A 19,946-nucleotide genomic window follows, 5' to 3' on the forward strand; every position below is an offset into this window, starting at 1 on the left:
AACACCTCTTTGTTTGGTCAAAAAAGATATAATTTTTTTTTAAAGATTACCTGAATATTAATAGGACTCGTTGTATCGCTCAACAGTGAAAGTCTCACTGTCCTATACATTTAGTAAAATTGAAACTTCTCTATCCAGGAACAAAATTCTACTAGATAAAATTTAAAATCACTTTCGTCAAAAGTGCAGAACGTTTCGTTTATCTTGGAGACATCAATACTTTTATACTTTTGTAATGTAAATGCTGTAATGTAAAAAAAGCATGTTATTTGGTTCAGAACGATGTCGTGGCTTGTAATTTTTTTCTTGAGTTTATTTCCTTGAAATCCGAAGGCCATTGATAAACTTTTAATAGCTATCACGTATTTTTATTATCGTATCACTCAAGCTGCCATACAGTTCAAATGGCCTATAGTAAAAAAAGTCATAACAATTCGACAGTTACTGGCAAATTTAAACATTTCTTTATTCTCATTGAAAATGTTATTTTGTAATTGCTAGTGCAACAATGGAACTTTTTTTTATTTTTACTTATTCTTAATGAAATTTTACCAACTTGTGATATTTTTGTGATCGAAATGACTTATTGGTCAAGAGTGGTTAGTGAAACCCTGTTACAGGTGTAAATGAGAACATTAAAACGGGTGCGATACCTGTTGACATTATTTTTAGATCACACTGGAGGTAATACAAGGTAGATACGATAGGCTACCGACCGTAGTCACCGAGAGCTCGGCTCGTTTATCTGAAATAGAAAACGTCGGATCTTTAACGGCTCGTTATAACGTTAATTTTAATGACTCGATCCTAGGACTAGGATAATGTTGAAGATAGAACCTTATAGTATTCGGTCATATGTTTCTTGAATATTGTTCAATTCTCGACTTTGAAGGAGAAAATTTTTAATTTCAGAAAAAATTGTTACAATAATACAAACGTTTAGTTTTGTGAAACGAAGAAGTCACAAGTGCAGTGTTTTATAAACAATTTTGAAACCAGCGAAACGATGACTATGCTTTTCCTTTAGTGTCATGTGCTCTACATCGTATTTCATTTTAAACAAATTCCCCAACATTCACCATAAAAAGACAATCAAGAAATTGAGCTACATTTTTAATAAGGCACAAGCACGTACATGAACAGAATAATTATGTAAAGAATACATGCATAAATTTGAGTACACTTTTGATGAATATTAAATATTATCAGAAATACTGTTTTGGTAAAACTTAAAAATGCGCACGCGTGAATGGCAGTGTGCGCCTGCGGGGCACGAATGAATCTTACAACCTACTGACCTAATTTTGGTAAGGGGCAGAGTCGACCCTCAAATCCGCGAACGCGTTAAAGAGTAGTAGTATGTGGTCGGGACACAAAGGAGGATGAAAGGAATTCGCTAAACCGCAAATTTATCACATTTTTAATACAAATGCATACGTACGTGAATGTGTGGAATAAAATCAAATAAGAATTTCGATCGAGCTTAACGAGATTTTGATTTTAGTGCCAATTAAATTGCATCGTTTAGAGAGAAATAGATTTCTGATTGATTATTGCCTTCACCAATTAGCGACTAAGAATGCAAATTTACATAATGATGCACAGTTTTACAATCAAATGTAAACTATGTTTTTATTGAGATTTTTATTCCTTCATTTATCAAGGTAATAATTGCTCAATAATTAACTTGTTTCTTCCATTTGCATGCGATGATCCGATAACCGAAAAACATAGACATAGACATAGTATTCTGCTATGTAGTTAAATAATATTTATAGGCGTTTTAGGCACTGATTGATTGGACCTGGGTTGCCTGTTAAGCGAGAAAAAAATATTTATGACAAAAGAAAGACACAGGTCTTCAACTAATACGACCGCGAAGAGTTAACAGTTACTTCCATCGCGACGTCTATTCAAAGTGAAAGCAAGTATATCTCTTGCGGGATTTTTTGTGGGATTTTCGAGATCGCTGAAAGAAATGCACGAGATCGTGTATATAGATACGCGTGGCGCGGTTCTACATACATTGAGACGCGTATATGCAGATGCATGAGGACGATCGCGAGGAACGTTAGAATGCAGAAAATAGGTGTGTACCGGCGAGTTAACGTTTGGAGTTAAATTCTTGCCGAGTCAAAGGAACGCTGCAGGCATCAAGTCCATTATCTTCGTCTACGACAGGCCTGGGCAACTTGCGGCTCGCGAGCCGCGTACGACTCCTCTCCCTACTCCTGGTTCCTCCCAACTATACTTTTGTGGAGTATATATGTACACGCATATATTCGCCTTCACACGGTCACGTGAGGCAACGTATAAAATATTTGATATTGGAGGAACCGGTACAGTGATAAGAGCAGTCGTGAAACGACAGCGGGGAAGTTGCCCGGACCTGCTCTACGCTATATGTACAGTGTTTTCTCGATATATGTGCAAAACACAGATCTAGCCAGGGTGTTTGGTATCATTTTAATCAGAAAAATACCACAAAAATTTATCCCTTTCAAAATTTTTTTGATAATTGCAACAGAAAAGAAAGAAAGCAATTGGCCAGAAAATATTATTTCAGTATCAGTTTATTAATCTCACAATGGTGAGTATTTGTAGAAACTGATAGCACCTATATTTTTAACATATCAAAAAAGCAAAGAATAATCGTGGGATGCGCCCTGTATTAAAATTTGCATAGAATTCGGAATTTATATTCTGTCAAATTAGACATTATGCGAAATTCTGTTATTTTATGGCGGAGTCGGTCTACCGCAAGGGAAACTGGTATAAATGTTCAACGACCGATAGCATTTCGCAGCCATGACGCAAGTAATAAGTTCCTACTTTCGCAATCGTAAGCTGCTGTCCTGTTTTCTTCGCGCCTTCTCGATTGAGGCCATCGAAGGAAAAAGGACACACAAAGCAGACTTATGTGCCCTTCTTCCCGAAATCGTAAACTCAATTCGAGAATACGTCTTATACGAGAAAATCACGTTTGTATGGGGAGAAGGTAAAGGTAAGATTTGCATGTTTCAATGCAAACTATTTATTTCGGGTGTTCAAAATGTGCACCATTAACCTCAATACACTTGAGAATACGAAAGCTGTTTGCAAGCATCAGTGTGTCGATCACACATGACACACTGTTCCAATGAAATTGAGATTCCTCAAATTACCGTCCCCAAACGAGTATTGAAATTAATAGCAAACATTTCATGCTATCTCGTTGAAGGTCACGTGACGGTAAACGTATCGTTGAATTTGTTTTTTTTTTTATGAGCTATAAGACTGTTCTAATAAAACTATGCAGTCTCGTTAAAAAGAAACTTCGATGACCTTGATAATGGAGGCTTTCCGAACAAATGGAGACTTATTTTTTACATTAAAAAATTCGTCTAAACAAATAGGTAACTATGTATTTGTGGGTCACAAGTAGTTATGGACCTGCAATTACTATAATATCAGCGGACTTGTCGCCGTTCGCCGTAGCCGCGCTCTGATTGGTAGATGTTTTTCGTTGATCACTCTTTAACAAAGCCACGGAGAACATTTTCGCAGTGGGAAAAGTTACATCAAACGAGTTCAGGAATCACCCATTTCAAGGAAGCACAACATTTTTGGGACACCCTGTATAGATGCGTACCACGTGGGTTCTTTTTTGTAAATTTTCGTGGTATACTTAGCCGCTTGCTGTGCGGTTAGGGAGAAATCATTTCAGACACGTCACGGTGCACAAAGAAACTTTCAACATCGCTATTCGTCCGAGATCATTACAGGTGCAGTCGGAACTTGACGTTCTGATGCAATAGCCGTATTGTTTCCTCCGCAACGAAATGCATCTGCATTGCTTTTCGCATGATCTATGTCATCTTGTCTTGTCATCTTTTCTCTAAAGTATAATATACTCAAATATTATAAAGTATGCGCGCACCCATGGAACCCTCCGACTTTTCCTAATCTCCATACGCACTTGGTCTTTGGGTGGTCCCGATCCCACATCTATAAAATAAAAATTTACAAATTGCCAGTTCGCTGATACTACACCGCGAGTTTGTAGAAATTTATGGTGCAGGTTCCATTCCCTTCTACAGCCAGCAAGACCGTTGCAATGTCAATTACAATGCTCGCGACGCGAATACCGTATCGGTACAATTACGCCATAACAAACGATCAACGGGCACCGTAACGTCCAAAGAGTCCGGTTGCTTATGCTATTAAACATTCAATTATTTTTTCGGTTGGTTCGCATTGCTCGTGTTTCTCTGACGGCCCCTTTCACCCCCTAAAGTCCACACCCTAGATCAGATTGTGCAGATTGCTATCGCTGTGCCAGTGATACTTGTAAACCCGTAGATCACCGGGAGTGCAGTAGCATTGACAGTCAACTGCGCCCACTAGGTCGACCTCCTACACGGTTACTTTTCTGGATACCATTGACCGATTACGTGGCAGAATAGGCTTGACATTCCGAGGAACTCGAGTTTATTACACTTACACTTCTCGTTGACTTATTTGTCATGATTTACAGTTCCAATTTTATGAGAGACGGAGAGGGAGAGGATGGAAGAGATTATAAGTAAGCGGTCGAGATTATTATTTCATTCGTAGAAATTTTACGCGAGGGGTTTTCGGTTTTAATTATGTTATTAAAAATCAACAAATAGATATTACACGCTCGAGTGTGGTGGTCGATTCTACGTTACAAAATATGCAGGATTTAAAAAAAAACTATTCAGTATTTACAGTGTATGTATGTCCGAATACACGGGTCTAGTCAGGGACATATATCGTCCAGCAGATACTATTCTTTGATTCACGCTGAACGTGGAAAAGAACAGCGAAGGTCGATCGCCCAGGAGTGTAAACAAACACGTCTCGCACAACGCATGTCCACAACAGAGATTATTATATAGAAATATGGAATCTAAACAAATGTTACAGCAAAATCAAAACGGAAATCCAAAAGAAATTTACTTACAAATAATTTGATCCGTACAGAATAGCACGATGAACAAAAATCAAAGTTGCATTTCGTTTGAGGCGAGCAAAATTAATTGGTAAGTAGTTGCTTCGTAAGTAACACGAGAGTTCAACAAATTCCAGTCAAATGCAGCGAATATACATTTCCATATGTTTGACCCTGCTTTCAACCGTTAATCACATAACCGCTGAAAAAATGTAGATATGACAAGATCGACAAGATCTCAGTTAACTGGCGTTGGACAGTGCATAATTAATGTACATAAATAACGGAAGGTGAAGGAGGCCAGCCGTGGAGGTAGAACGAGAATGAGGAGAGCGAAAGCATGATGGAGAAAAAGGGGAAGGAAGGGCCTTGACCGAACCGATGCGTGACCATCGGCTACGGACAACAATCGGACAAGGGGACTGATTCATTCAGCCAGGAATGTCTATCCGTACCGTTATATCGAGATCTTGCTGTTACGATGATAAAACGTACGATTCAGTGTGAAGGACGATCAATAAAAAGACAAATAGATCCGCAGCTGTCTCGATTTTCACTCAAACCACTCAAAATTTTCGCCAAATTATTATTACTGTCAAGCAATGTTTTTCTTGTACAGTGGCGGATATAAGAAAGCTTAAAAGTTGGAAGTTCTATACACGAGTATCAATAACTTCAGTTAACACTAGGTTTACGCAGCACTAAAAATGACTATTTTACATTACTTTATAAAAACAACATGAATGTATCGATCAAAGTTTGTAGCCATATTTTCAATAATATATACCCGAAGAAATCAATTTGTTAAATAATTGCTCGTGGATGCGTTTTTACAATCTCAATATTCGCAACTTAAAAATATTAGAATCCGTCATTTTGACGGGTCCCGTAAATCTAGTGTTAACAACGTCCAAAATGAAAAGTTTCTACGCGAATTAGATGTCCGCGATTCATCAGTCTGATAGTAAATGCAAAATTATCCGGAAAATAAAGGATACGGATCAGATAATTGTTTAAATAGACACGCATCAGTCTTCTAGTTTACGACACACGTATGTACATATGTACATGTATCGACAGATAATTCCGTAGGAATAAAAATAGACTGTCAGTTTCTTAACCGTGTTATTCGCGGATTGCAGTACAGGAGAAAGTGGTTTTAATCGTGACGAAGTTCCGCTGTAATTTCGACGGATTCGTTTTTCTCACACCGCTTCTATGAGACCGTGCAAGCGAACAAAAGAGAACAAGCGTCGAAGAGCCAGACACGAATGCCAGAATTATCCTCTGTTCTCCTCCGCGGCTTCAGAACAATACATGTGCATGCTCAATAATTTGTTTGTAATAACGATAACCGCAGTCTCTACTACGATCTCACCGTCTCGACCGTTTCGTCATTTCACGGAAGCTATTAAATTACGCAACGAAGCGTCACTTCCTGGTTCTTGGTTAACGTGAAAAACGAGATCCGAATGTCGTGCCCCACGGGATTAGGGACTTGGCATGATTTTCGCATCAAGAACTTACGGAATGTCGAAGAACTTTGAGAAGGGTGGTTGTGCGGTCTGTGTTTACACGGGCTGTCCTCTTCTACGAGCCACCTGAGGCCAGTGTCGCCGGATCAAGACTTGTTCCCCCACTCTAACTTCCCCCTCCACCGCGCTAGTCCCCACGCTCCGCCCCGGCCCGGTCACGTGACGCGTCCCGTCTCTGCGCATACTCCGGTACTGCCATACTCACGTCATCTGGCAACTGAGCCTCTGGACCCGTACCATAGCAGCTATTTGTGGCGCATTAGGGTCGATTCATACTTCCCGGAGACGGTCCGGACAGTAAATAGGGCTCGTTTGCTGCATTTATAAGAGCCTGAGCCCTTCGGAAGGCCACTCGAGAGGCGCTCGAGATGCTCGCAACAAAGTCCAAATGCCCCGCACCGTGGGGGTTTGCTACCTGATACCCAGAGCAGTTTACTCCCCTCTACACCCCGGAGATGCCATAAGCTCGGCTCCCGGAGCTCGGCCAGGATTGTAGGCAAAGACAATCCCGGATCCCGGGATTTTCTCTCTGGATCCCGGACGCCTCCGGACGCCACAACAATGTGCAAGAACGCCCGCAAGCTGGCGGAATTTTTGGAAGTAAAGAATATTGTGTTCGTCTGAGTTGCAATGGTATTTAGTAATAAGACTATACGGAACAATAAAAACCAGCTCGAAAAATTAATTTTAACGTTCTTAAATTGTATCTTTAGTTCTGTTTTCCTTCACTCAAATTCTGTGAATTGTAATGCTTATTTCTTCAAATTGCGTTAACCCTTAGCACTCGAATGGTGACTCTGAAGCACCACCAAAAATTGTTGTGGCATTATTTCAAAGAAATTACAAAAAATATTACAAAATATTTGTTACATTACAATATTTGTATTTAATAGATTACTAAACATTCAAATACTATATGTAGAAATCGGATCAGTTTCGTTTGAATAAATTGAAAATATTGTAAGACGGAAGAAAAATATAATTTTACATTGAAAACAGCGCCGAGTGCAAAGGGTTAAATCTCTTTGTAGTATAATAATTTTGTTATTTAAAATTGTACCTTGATGACTAATATGAAATTTTAATGTTAGGATTACATTCGTGATCATGGATGAGCATGTATGGACGAGCAGTTGAAAAGTATACGGTTTCATAAAGAAAAATTATATCGTCCCACTTTCATCTGAAATAACTGTGGTGTCGTGTCCCGATATTGGGTACTCGGATCACGACTAGGTTTGCGAAGAATGATTGTAAGTCAAAACTCCGGGGAACAAGTTCTCTTTATTGGTAAAGGCGAGACTCGCCTTGCCGTCTCCAAATCAGACTCGGCTGAGTTTGGAGTTGTTCGTGAATCGGTGGTGAAAACAGTTCTGGTCGTTGTAGTTGCATAGTTGTAATTGTGTACGAATGATTTAGGTGATTCGAATTCATCGGTTGGAAGATGTGTCCGAAAGGTGGTGGAAACGGTGGGAAATTAGAAAAACTGAGAGTAGACATACAATTGGTTTGCAGGCGGTTATAAATTTTTATCGAAAATTTTTTTAAAATAAATCGAAGAATCTCTATCGAAACATTTATCATACGCTTTGCAAAGTACAAATGGAGCTACAATATGTGAGAATTTTATTGTTGAAAAATTGTATTTATAGTCGCATGTAGTGAAACGTTTAAAAAGTACCATTATTCGTTTAATTATCTTTAAATTAATATGAACACGTAACGTTAACTTTGAAACCCGTAGAGAATAAGGTTTAAGCTATTAATAGTGTGATAGACCCGCAATAGACGTTTTAATCATGTTAAGGCGATTATATTTCCTTCGAACCGTAAGACACGAAGGGAACGAGATAAATGATCAAGTTCCTCGTAAGGTGAGCACTATAATCCGAATAATTACCGTATATCGAGGATTGTAGGATTGTACGATCCGAGCTTCGAGAATCGCTCTTAATGTACCGGTCGAAAAACAAACGGTGAAAGGAGAAACTGGTTGAAGAGAAATTGAGCCGTGATCGGTATCTCTAGGAATAAAAAGGTTGATCGGCGAATCGATCATGATGAAAGAAACGGTACAAACTTTTCTAAGCAGCTGATACTACATATGTAAACGGTGAGACATCCAAAACTTAAAACTCCAATCATCTCGTTCTTTAAAGAGCAACGGGATGAGAGATCCAATTACTGTGCCTACATTAATTATACTTATTTTTAAAGCATAATGAATATTGAAAAAGAGATATCATATTTTTCTCATTAAAATCAGTTAATATATATATCTCTTTGAAAACCATATTTTTATATATTATATATACGAACAACACTTACAATAATAAAGTTATGCTCTGGGAGTCTCACACGTGGCCGGCGTGCGCCGCGTCAACTATCGCATCATAACCATAACCTCACACCGGTCTCTCTCTATGTATCTATCTTCCTCCCTCCACACTCACACATTACAGTCCAGAAGGTTTGCGGCGAGTAACGGCCACCAATAGTATCCAATGCATTTATGGTTGTTCCTTTTTATCAAGCCTAGAAGCGAAAGCGTAAATCATATCGTTCGCGGATTATGGTGAAACGAAGGATGCAAGATTTGATTAGCCGTACTCGGTTATCGTATATCACCAGTACTGGGTCTCTGAATGTATAAACCAGCACACGTATGACACGCAAATTGTAATTTAATCGTTCGGTTCTGACTTGTGGCTTTCTGCAAAGATAAGATCGTGTTCGTCGAAGTTCTGTTACAATGCTATCAAACGCTTCCCATAAAGAAAGAACATGTATCGTAAACCATCTGGAGTTGCGTTCAACAAATTATATTCATATTGAAGAATTGTAAATTGCGATTTTAATTATTGGCTAAAATATTCTATTACATTTAGATCTAATTAATTGTTTCGAACTTTTGGTAGTTAGAGAAATAATTGCCAGCATTCACTTCAACCGGACATACTACACACATGCGCGTCTTATATATATGCACTTATTCCTGATAGCAAGCGTAATTCACATCGCGTGGGACACGATTAGAAAGTCTGTGATAATATAGTTTTTTTTTCGTTTATCCGTACCGTAAAAATATATTCACGCTTGAGACCACGGTTCGGTGCTACCAACGTTACGTGAAACATTTGCATATAATTATCATATTTTAATGAACCTGGTTCAACGATTGCCATGAAAGTCACATTCCCTTGCGTCTGGTCAAATTAAAAGAGGCGTGGTTACCGGCCGTGTTCACTAATACATGACATTATTCGATTAATTTCTTTCGATTCTTCTAACAACAAAAATGTTTCATCCAACCTAGTGAAACTGAGTTCCCTTATGTTCTATTAGTAATCAAATCCTTAATGATACCGATGATAATGATAATGTCCATTCACTTCTTCGAAAAGTAGAAATGATGGAGAAAGTAACTCTCCGTTTGTTGAAACTTTGGAATGGATCGTATGAATGCAACTATATATGTATATGTTACGGATGATGCAAATTGTAGGCGAGCCTCTGCCTTTCTCCTCTCCGTGATAGCACTTTGCTAGAATGCATTTCCAAATGATATTTGCTTTGACGGGTGCTCAAAATATTTCCCTGTAAATTAATGTTACGAGTCGGCAAAGACTGTAACAAAATTACCACAAATTTGAAAAATTAACTTTTTCTTATTCAATTACCTGTGCAGGCCGCCATTGACAGTTTCGCGTCAGAAAGTATGTATACATATACATTCATTAGTTAGGTCGGAAGTGGGAGAGCTACTCTCTCCCATAGTGGGAGGACCGTCGCATTGGTAGTGGGGGTTCTCTGGCTTAGGGTCGTCAGATCAAGACTTGTGTCCCCACTCTAACTTCCCCTACCACCATGCCTCCCCTACTCCGGGCCTGGCAGAGAGGGGGTAACTATTTCCCCTTGATTCGTGCCTCAACCAATCTCTTTTACACAATTTTGTACATTAATTCTTTCGTCTTGCTTTAATAGTCTTCAGGGTATTCTATGAAGTCAGGTTTTCACACAGTAGGCAATTGCCAGCATAAGAAAGTGATTTCATTAAAATTCACAGTATTCTGTTTTTCGATTCAGTTTTCTTCGTATTTAAATCAAAAACTATTTGGCGTAGGTATTCTTATTTGGGTAGGTAGTTATAATAAATATTTATCTTTGGATCTCCTGTCTTTTCCGTCGCGTAGTGAAAGTTAAGAAAAAGAAGGGAGACTTTCATGAAACGTATTTTGAAAAATATTTGTTTCATTCGTAGATCCAACATTTATGAAAGCCGATTCTTTCATTTAAGGAAATGCTCTGCTAATTTAATTCGCCTTCAAATGTCTTCTCTTTTCGTTACTCAACTGCTGCTCCTGTGTTCGTTTACAGGTATACGAACTTTTTATTCGTTTGTCCTTTTCTGCACTGTAGTCTACGACGTATCATAAACTTTTTATCTAAAGTAATTAGTGCGTGAACGCAACTGCATTCCAGTAGTAGCTCGTGGCCGAAGAAAGTTGCTCGTCAGGTTGCTATGGAAGAGGCTATTATGCGAGACCGATTAAAAAATCGAAATAAAAATACTATATTCGAAATCCATTTAACATTACTTAAAACGAAAGCTAAATACCTTAGGTTTGGAGACAGCAGTTTTATGAAAATTCGGTAATGAGATATTCGCGTGAAACTATTAGGGTGACTATAGCGAACTCCGCGCTCTCCTAATGACTAAGTTTGTCCTTTAGGGTAGGCGAGGGGCTTCGCTCCCTGCGCAGACACCGAACTCAGAGCTAACCAAAATTCGTTTAAAAAGGATATGCAAAGCTTACTGAATTATGAATTATTAAATTTTTAGATGAGGCTGATAATATTTCCCATTTATATTTTTCTGAAACTGGTAGCGGCTCTGTCGTAAATATCGTTGCACCATCGATATGCTGTTTTTTGGCTGGCCCATTAAAACTTTCCTCGAAATGAATTCCGAGTGAACGATATTCACGTAACGACCAAAAAACGGCTGTAGCCTTGTTTTCTGACTTCTTTTAATGCATCATTCTTTTCTTCTGTGTCGCTCAACGATTTCTGTGGTCTTTAAACCTTTAACTTTCACTTTTCCTTCTTTATATTTCCTTTGTATAATTTAATATAAAATCTTTGTCAGTAGCGGTCAAACTAAAAATTTGATACAGAGGAATTCATAATGCTTCATAATAGCATCAACAAAGAGAATTACCTGAAACTGTTACAGAGGTTCCCTACGAACCTTCAAAATTTAAGAACAAAAACAAATTTAATCTCTTCGTGTTTTGTCGAGATTAGTTTTTCGACATTCAAATAAAATTTCGAAGTGTTGAAGCATTAGCAGTTAATACTGTGTTTATATTATATGGTTACTGACTACATTTTTCACTTGGTTTCATAACAAAAGCGGTCGTCCAAATCGCTGACTTTCCCGTTAGTATTCACCTTAACAGGTGCGAATGTTCTTTTTTCAACCAAACGCATTTCGAAATTTGCTTTCACATTTGAAATAAGCTTTCTAACAAACGAATTGTACCGTCAATTGTTTGATTAATTTCACTTAGTATTTCTTCTACCACCCAATTTGACGGTACAAATTTCTACTGATACCAAAATGATAACAAAGAATACATAGTTAGAAGAAATGTAGCCGGCACACAATATCATATAATAACACCTTAGCTCCCCGTTTCGCCCCACTTCATAGATATTGTGCTCAGGTAATTATTCAAACACCCTCACTGAGAATAACTGTTTCAAAAGCGGGCCGAACGACCTCAGCTTATCAATTTTTCTGCGAAACCAGAAGGATTAGTTTCGCAGATAACGTGTAATAAAAATTTAGAAAAAAATCGCATTTGCTCAGAATCGCGAAGAAACTGAATAAAAGTAAGAATCTTCTTGTATCGAAATGCTCTGAACGTGAGAATACAACAAGTCAGAAGTTTGCTGTTAAAATGAAATTACATTCTCGTGTTTGTAACTGAACTACATTATAATAGATATCATCCAGGAATGTTTAGCGTGAATCGAGGCGTGCAGAATATTCCCAGACCGAATCCGGTCAGTCACTTTTCTCAGAGAGAGGCATTTCCTCGTTGAGCGGCGTCGTTACATTGTCAAGAGGAACATTTGCATTGACATAGCAAAGAGCCGCAATTGGACAGACAGCAGAAAGTCGAGGCGTTGGCCGGCATTTAAAAGTAACTTTACGGTGCGCTGTTACAAAAAGATCTGGTTCACGTCGTTCGGTAAAAAGCATTGAATGCCGATACCGGCCGAGGTTGGCCGAGTGAAATGTGACATAGCGGAGTCGATAACAACGACATAGACCGGGATCAACGGGGCAGGACTTTCACGCGTCCTTCGGCGGACTTTATTCCTTCGAGGCGGACCGCGCGACCGCACCGCCGCAAAAGGCTTCTTATCGTTCCCATACTCCGCACCGCACGCTTTTGTCCGATACAATGAAACGAAAACTCATTATTTATCGTGCTGTATCGTTCGATCCGAGCGTCGCTATCGTTTCTGCGGATGAATAATTGTTGTTCAGCCAATCGAAGCCAGGGTTGGGCAGTAATCGATTATCTAGTGACTGTTTCTGTTATTGATTACGAAAAGTAATCACGGTAATCATAATCATTAAATAATTAACTGTCGCTAGAATTAATCACTAATCGCGTGACTAGATTTGGTAATTTGTAATCATTAATCAATGACCTGTAGTCACAAAAATGAATGAGTGATTAATTTCTTTTACTAAAATTAACGTGACATTTAATTGTATATACAATACTGATTGATCACCCCTTAGAATCCTGTTGCTGAGCATGCAAGCGAAAGCGAACGTTGTTGTCAGTCTAGCGGTCGTGAAAAACTCATTTACCGTCACCTAACCAATTAATGTCATCCTAAACTGTTTTACTTCAAATAACGTTACTTGTATAAACGTATTTAATGAAAAGAACCGAACTATATCTATTAATGTATAAACGTTATATTAACAGCAACATTATCTATACCTGGTGCCACGTAAGAAAGAACCTGTGGAAGGACTTTGCTGCGCATATGACACCAACGGGACTCGTTCATTGGCTAATCCCCTACTGACGCTTCTACGACCCCGCATCTCTTCAGCGTCGAAACGCTACATGTTGATAACATCGTGTGTTCGTAGCGTTCAGAGAGATATGGTTTTAAGACGAGATAAATTACAAATTACTTACCGGTATATCAATATTCATGACGTAGCGGGTGATCGAGTGGAGGAGCTGATACTTTACAACAAACCTAACCTACAACGAAGTGCGCGAAATAGGTTCCTTCTTACGTGGCACTAAGTATGTAACGTACATCTATACGCGGCGGAGGCAACACAGAATGCGCGGGAACGCGCAAAGGGAACATAGAAACGACGCAACACTTATGCCTGGTTTCCATGTGCTTAGCGTCTATTGACGCTGTTGTGCATGGGCTGAACAATTCTTCACTATTACGTAAGCAAAATGTGTCATAAACTAATTTATGATACTCAATGCACAAACTCAACGTACGGTCTGTTTTTGGAACGAACAACTATGACGGGGGAGGTACTATGGAGTAGGTACAAGCGATGCGATTTCGTAGACGAAGCTTCAATGAACACAATACTTTTTCTTACATGTTTAAATTTCATGTTTTTAAAAATGGCATAATAAGAATTTATCACTTTTAACATCATCAAATTATTTTTCAAATTGAAACAGAATCGCTACAATAAGCTAAATCGTTTGTATAACAATAAAAAATATTTAATACGAACACAGGCAAATAGTTTTCGAAATAAAAATTCGTAAGTCGAGCATAATTTTGCGGAATTGAACAAACATTTCTAAATTGAATACTATCTGCCAATTGATCGTAACAGAGGTAAGTGGAACTTTTTTCATGAAATTGTCATATCATGTAAAGAGACATGTTTAGTGGAAAGTATCAGTGGGAGTATACTACTCCAAAATGACCTGATGCAGAGAGATATGCCGTGGGATCTGAAATATTAGAAATTTTGTCCGTTACTGCTATTATTAAATCCTGAATCATTTGGTGGTATGACAAGAATAACTACAATGATTCAAGTCTTGTTTGGACGGACATGAAAGCATTCGTATCTATTATAATCAACTGGATCATGTGAAGTTCGACCATGTAAAAAATCGTGTACAACCACAAAATTTGTTGAACAATTTTCTAGCGGTAGTTGCAGTTAAACACCTCAAAAATAATTTAGAGCTATTTAACACGAATAATTAATCACGCTTTTGAACACTTCATTAATTATAACATGTTACCGAGGATGTATGCATTTTTCATTAGGCGGACACAAGACAAAATTGTGTTCATTAAAAAATTTCTTTGTGCTTTTCCTTAAACTCGATAGCGTTCAAATGCGGTATAAATATTATTTACTAACGCGAAACGTACTACAGTGTTTATTCTATATATGTCCCAAATTCCTACCCGATAAAAGTTCCAGAACTATCCCTACTCCCGCGGGGTATATCCCGTGAGGGAGTGTAACGTAATATGGGTCGGGTATGTCGGTGTGTGACCAGAAGACCACTACTAATCCAGTAACAAAACTTTTTTATTTGTCATTATTTTATTATGGGACTTTCTCCAACATATTCGTGGCATTTTTCTAATGAAAATGATACCAAATATGATACAATTCCGACGATATTTACTTGTATAATGAACGATGAAAGTTTCGGACGCAAAGAAGAACAACGTATGGGAAAAAAAGACGCGGAGAGTCACGGCCGCCGGCACAGTTCAAAGGCCCGCATAAGTTCAGCCCTTTAAATAAAAAATTTAACTATTTTATTATTATTTATTGTTCTATGAGATTTTCACCAATGTATTTGTGGAAGGTTTAGATGAAAAGTAAGGTTTGTATGAAAAAGATTTGATTATATATCTTTTTCTTCTTTTTTATTCAGTCGCCTTATTCGGTCGCCAATTGCATATATAATTGTATGATATCAATTAATTATTATTGTGTCGATGTTATATAATTCGAGGTAAAAATTTTGTACAATAACTCTAGAGCAACACTTAGCTACCACGATGTCTATCAAACCTTTGTTCTGTGTGTTTCATGCTATTGTATTTAACTCAGCCTTCAGTGGAAATGGTTACATAAACTACAAAAAACGAAACGTACGAAATCAATCACGAATAAAACTTTATATCAAAACATGAGATTCAACATGAGATATTCATTTTTATGTTTTCAGTGCAGCATTCATCATTCTACTTATGAATCACTCTTCTATTTGTTGTAAAATGTCTGAATGTTTATCCACGAATCACATAAATACTAGTTAATGTTCGAAATTTTGCACAGGGTATATAAAAAGGTCATCCGTCGTAGGGGTGAATCTACAGCTCTGGATCGGTGGACATTTGTCAAAGAAACTTGCCGCGAAATTCTTTACAACAAAGAGAAATTGTTGTTAAAGTTTCTTTTTACGTCAACACGTTCTGCTCGTCGAGAAGAGAAAATGTTTGAAAGAAACCATATGTCGCAAACAAATATTTATTGAGATACAAGCTGTTAAAGTTTTTGCAAAATTTGATTGTGTGGGAGTTAGAAGTATAGGCAAAAGCCTACTACTACAGTCTACCTGGCCGTGACCGTGATTTTACTATGACTGATTAGCGTCTCTATTTCTCGACACACACACACTCTCTCTCTCTCTCTCTCTCTCTCTCTCTCTCGGGATCTCGACACGTTCGTTTGAAGTCGGATAGCTTCGGGATCCCGAAGAGACATAGGTAGCCGGATACTTTCGGGAACCCGGTAGTTCCCGCCCGAGAATTCCCGGCCCGTCTAAAACCCGAGATTTCATTTCATACTCCAGAAAATATGAAAGAAAACCTTGTAAAAAATTGTTACTAAATATTTCTTATACTTATTATAAATATTTTTACATATTTTTTTTTATAATATTGCACGGAAATTATGTACACTTGAAATTTTTGTAGAAAAATCATTTAATATCAATGATATTTCTATTTTTAAAAAGTCATATATGTAAATGGAGACTATGAATCCGTAAAACCAAGCTTCCTTGAATCTACCGCTAGGTGGCTAACGGAACGTATACTTTCTCGTTAGTGCTTACTTTGTCTTCTCTAAGTATATATAGACGTCGTGAAACTTGCCAGGTGTACTTGCTTCGGCAGTACATATACTAAAATTGGAACGATACAGAGAAGATTAGCATGGCCCCTGCGCAAGGATGACACGCAAAATCGTGAAGCGTTCCACATTTTTTGCCACTTAAAACAGTTAACGAAAAAAAAAAAAATCGCGTGTACCACCGATGGTCCACGTTAAACATTCCATTCAGGCAGCGAGATATTAATATATTATTTAAATAAACGGATTTCTTGCAAATCTGTTTATACTTTAATGATTCTCTATGTAATAAACAAATAGGTTTTGTGTCCTAAACTAGTAGAGAGCTAAAAATGTACATGTGAAAAAATTTTAATGAAAATTACATTTTAGTAAAGATTAATTAAATTGATTTTTTTAAATTAAGAATGATTTATTGTATTTACAAGTTCGTAAATAATTCAATAAAAATATATTCACAGTTTAACGAAGCTCCTCTTAAAATTGGAGACACTTGAATCACTTGGTTTGGTTTTATAGAATTTTTCATATTATACCTTGATTTAAAATGGCTGGCAGTCATTAATGTTTTCTAACGATGGTGATAAATGTTATAACAATCACAGGCATCTATTTTTCTTGTCGAGGCAATTGCAAAAGCAATACGTCGTACGAGGTTTGCATTTTGTTTTCTTTGATTGCTTTTTTGTAATTTTATGATAACTTTAAATTGCTTCATGGGCAAAACTGAGTGTTAAACGTTTTTTGAGTGTGATTGTTTTTATTGTATTGAGACTTGAGAATGAATAGTGTAGAAGGGAAAGTGGGAGGGAGAGAAAGGCCGGAATAAGAGAGAGAGAGAGAGAGAGAGAGAGAGAGAGAGAGAGAGATGCCGACACCCTGCATAGAACGTACAAAAACACAAAAGGAAAAAGAAATTTTTCAACCATCGAGGATGCCCCTTTTAGTACGCGCACGTATCCGTTCGAAATAAGGGTGAAACGCGAGACCCAATTAGGGTAAGGGACCCAATTACTGCGTGGGTACCAATACAGGTATTATGACAGGTTTTTGAAATTTTATAAGAGCGCAATTTTGAACACAAACGTGAATTGCAATAGGCCACTCTTCCATTGGAAAAAGACTGAAAACTGAAAGACTTTTTTTACGCTTTTCGTCGTACTTGACTTTAAGAAAGTCTAGCCAAATATTTCACATTATATAAAATATCATGTGGTATCTTTTGAATTCGTCGCAATGTCATTTCGCCATGAAAGCAAACTGCTTTCGAAATTTTATGACTGGTATGTATTGTACACTCCATACCCTTGTTCCAAACCTTTTTTTTTCATCAGATGACTGCAAATGAGTGATACCCTCTCTATTAACTGATTTCAATGAAAAATTTAATACAGTCAAACCTGTTTTTGTGCGGTTCTCTTCTATGCGATTTTTATTTTGTGCGATTTGTTTTGTGCGATTTTCTTTTATGCGGTATATGAATGCCAACGGTGTTGGCATTATAACACCCTTGTAATGTTTTCATCACAAGAAAATGCACGTTTTGGAGTACGACGAGTAGTATTGAACTATGTGCATTTTGAAAATTTCTCCATGTTTAAAATGAGAAATTGAATTTTTAAAAAATGTTTATTTCGTAAATCTTTGACATATTTTTTGAGACTTTTTTTTATGCGGTCCCTCTTCACCGCATAAAAAAACTTTCTTTAATACGTTGTAAAACTTTATTTGTTACAGCCATTTATGAAGTTTCTGAATATTTTGTTTTTCGTGCGATTTCTTTTATGCGGTCCCCATCTACCGCACGAAAACAGGTTTGACTGTATCTCTTTTAAAATATTCGTTATACTGTAAAAGTAAGTGTAATTAATACAGGCACAGTAATTGGCACACCCACACTACTGAATCGGGTCTCTTACCCTATCTGGCGGTTTCGTCGAATGTTTCGACTACGTGGCAGACCGTGTGACCGTATCCGTAAACCTCCGAATGCATCCCACCCGCGTTCAATTTCGAAGCACAGGCGGTTCAAGGTGGAAATACTTCTTCTCTTTGGATTCGGTCGATCGGAGTGCGGTGTGGCAGCAGGTGGAGCACACGTTTCTGAATCGGAGCCGGCGAAGGTGGAAGTGACGGAGCGCATCGGGAGGAACTGGTTTGGAAGAGCAGAAGCACGCCGGTTTCGACGACGCGTCGCGTCGCGTCGTATCGTCGTATCGTTGTATCGTGGAGCGGCGTGGAGCAGCGTGGAACAGCACGCCACATAGCGCTGCGCCGCCGCTCGACTCGGCCTGGCTCGCTGCGATCTGACACACAGGCACCGACACCGGTACAAACCCGGACGCAGAGACACACACAGAACACCCACACACACACACACACACACACACGCGCGCGCGCGCGCGCACAGAATTTTCTGGTGGGGAGCGATCCGTTTCGCGACACGCGGTGGGGGTAAGCTTGGCACCGACAAGTGATCGTTTACAGTTATAGTCAGTCCGGATCGGGCGCTCGGTCAGCCGAGACTACCTGGCGTCAAGTGTATCCGCAACCGATCCCGATTCGTTGTGCCGGTGTTAACGCGACGTCGTTACTTCCACGCGGCCGTTCTCGAACCAGGAATTTCAGTGAAGTGTCTCCTTATTCTTTCCCCGACGTTCTCTCTCTTCCCCTTCTCCCCTCCGCCGTTCGTTATACCCCATGGTACCCCGTGAGTTTCTTCCTTCCATGTACGCGATCACGTCTCTACAGCTGTACCGCCGGCAGTTCAAAAAGTGTCGGAGAGCAGCGAAATCTTGGGGGGCTCGATCGAATCGAATCGGGCACAATTAACGGTATGCTCTGGTGAAAAGCAGACGCGAGATCGCCTGGATGGAACGACAGTGGCCCGGTGTACGGACGGCGCGAATCGGCGTTCGCGAATTCATTCCACGGCCGATTGATCGAACGTGTTCGTGCGTGCGTGCGTGTCCGACGTGGCTTCTTCGTTTATCGAATCGAGATTTCTCGTTGACCGGTTCTTGTCGTATTGTTCTCGTTCTTTTTTTTTTTTTCGTCTTCTTCTTTCGAGCCGCATAGAAATCTAATCGATAATGGAGCTTCGCTATCTTCGCTCACCGGGAAGATGATTAAATGACACTCGCGCCGCGTGGAATAACAACGCTGTCGTCGCCCCCCCCCCCTCCTCTCCCCCCACGGAAATATTCAATGGAACGTCGATGTCCGTTCAGCCGCAAAATTCGCTTCGACTTCCGAGTCGGAAGAC

The 19,946-nt window shown here is 38.8% G+C and overlaps 1 protein-coding gene, 1 long non-coding RNA gene and 1 other non-coding gene across 4 annotated transcripts in view; 2 read left to right on the plus strand and 1 right to left on the minus strand.

The window, feature by feature from the left end:
• The window catches only part of LOC143363058 (uncharacterized), a 35,554-nt gene extending 16,577 nt beyond the window's left edge, over positions 1-18,977 (minus strand). Inside the window, exon 1 of the long non-coding RNA XR_013083723.1 lies at positions 18,601-18,977. This is a non-coding gene — a long non-coding RNA (uncharacterized LOC143363058). The remainder of the gene's footprint in view (positions 1-18,600) is intronic.
• LOC143363075 (U6 spliceosomal RNA) lies at positions 16,710-16,816 on the plus strand. Its single transcript, XR_013083726.1, has one exon. It is a non-coding gene; the product is annotated as a U6 spliceosomal RNA (small nuclear RNA).
• A 205-nt stretch (positions 18,978-19,182) lies between the features above and the next one.
• Positions 19,183-19,946, plus strand: part of LOC143363057 (uncharacterized) — a 40,575-nt gene continuing 39,811 nt past the window's right edge. Inside the window, exon 1 of one of the 2 annotated variants that reach the window (XM_076803678.1) lies at positions 19,183-19,515. The gene's annotated coding sequence lies outside the window, so the exon portion shown is untranslated. The remainder of the gene's footprint in view (positions 19,516-19,946) is intronic. The other variant, XM_076803679.1, reaches the window with a different exon arrangement.

Source organism: Halictus rubicundus, chromosome 18 (genome assembly GCF_050948215.1).
Source record: "Halictus rubicundus isolate RS-2024b chromosome 18, iyHalRubi1_principal, whole genome shotgun sequence".
Classification (NCBI taxonomy): domain Eukaryota; kingdom Metazoa; phylum Arthropoda; class Insecta; order Hymenoptera; family Halictidae; genus Halictus; species Halictus rubicundus.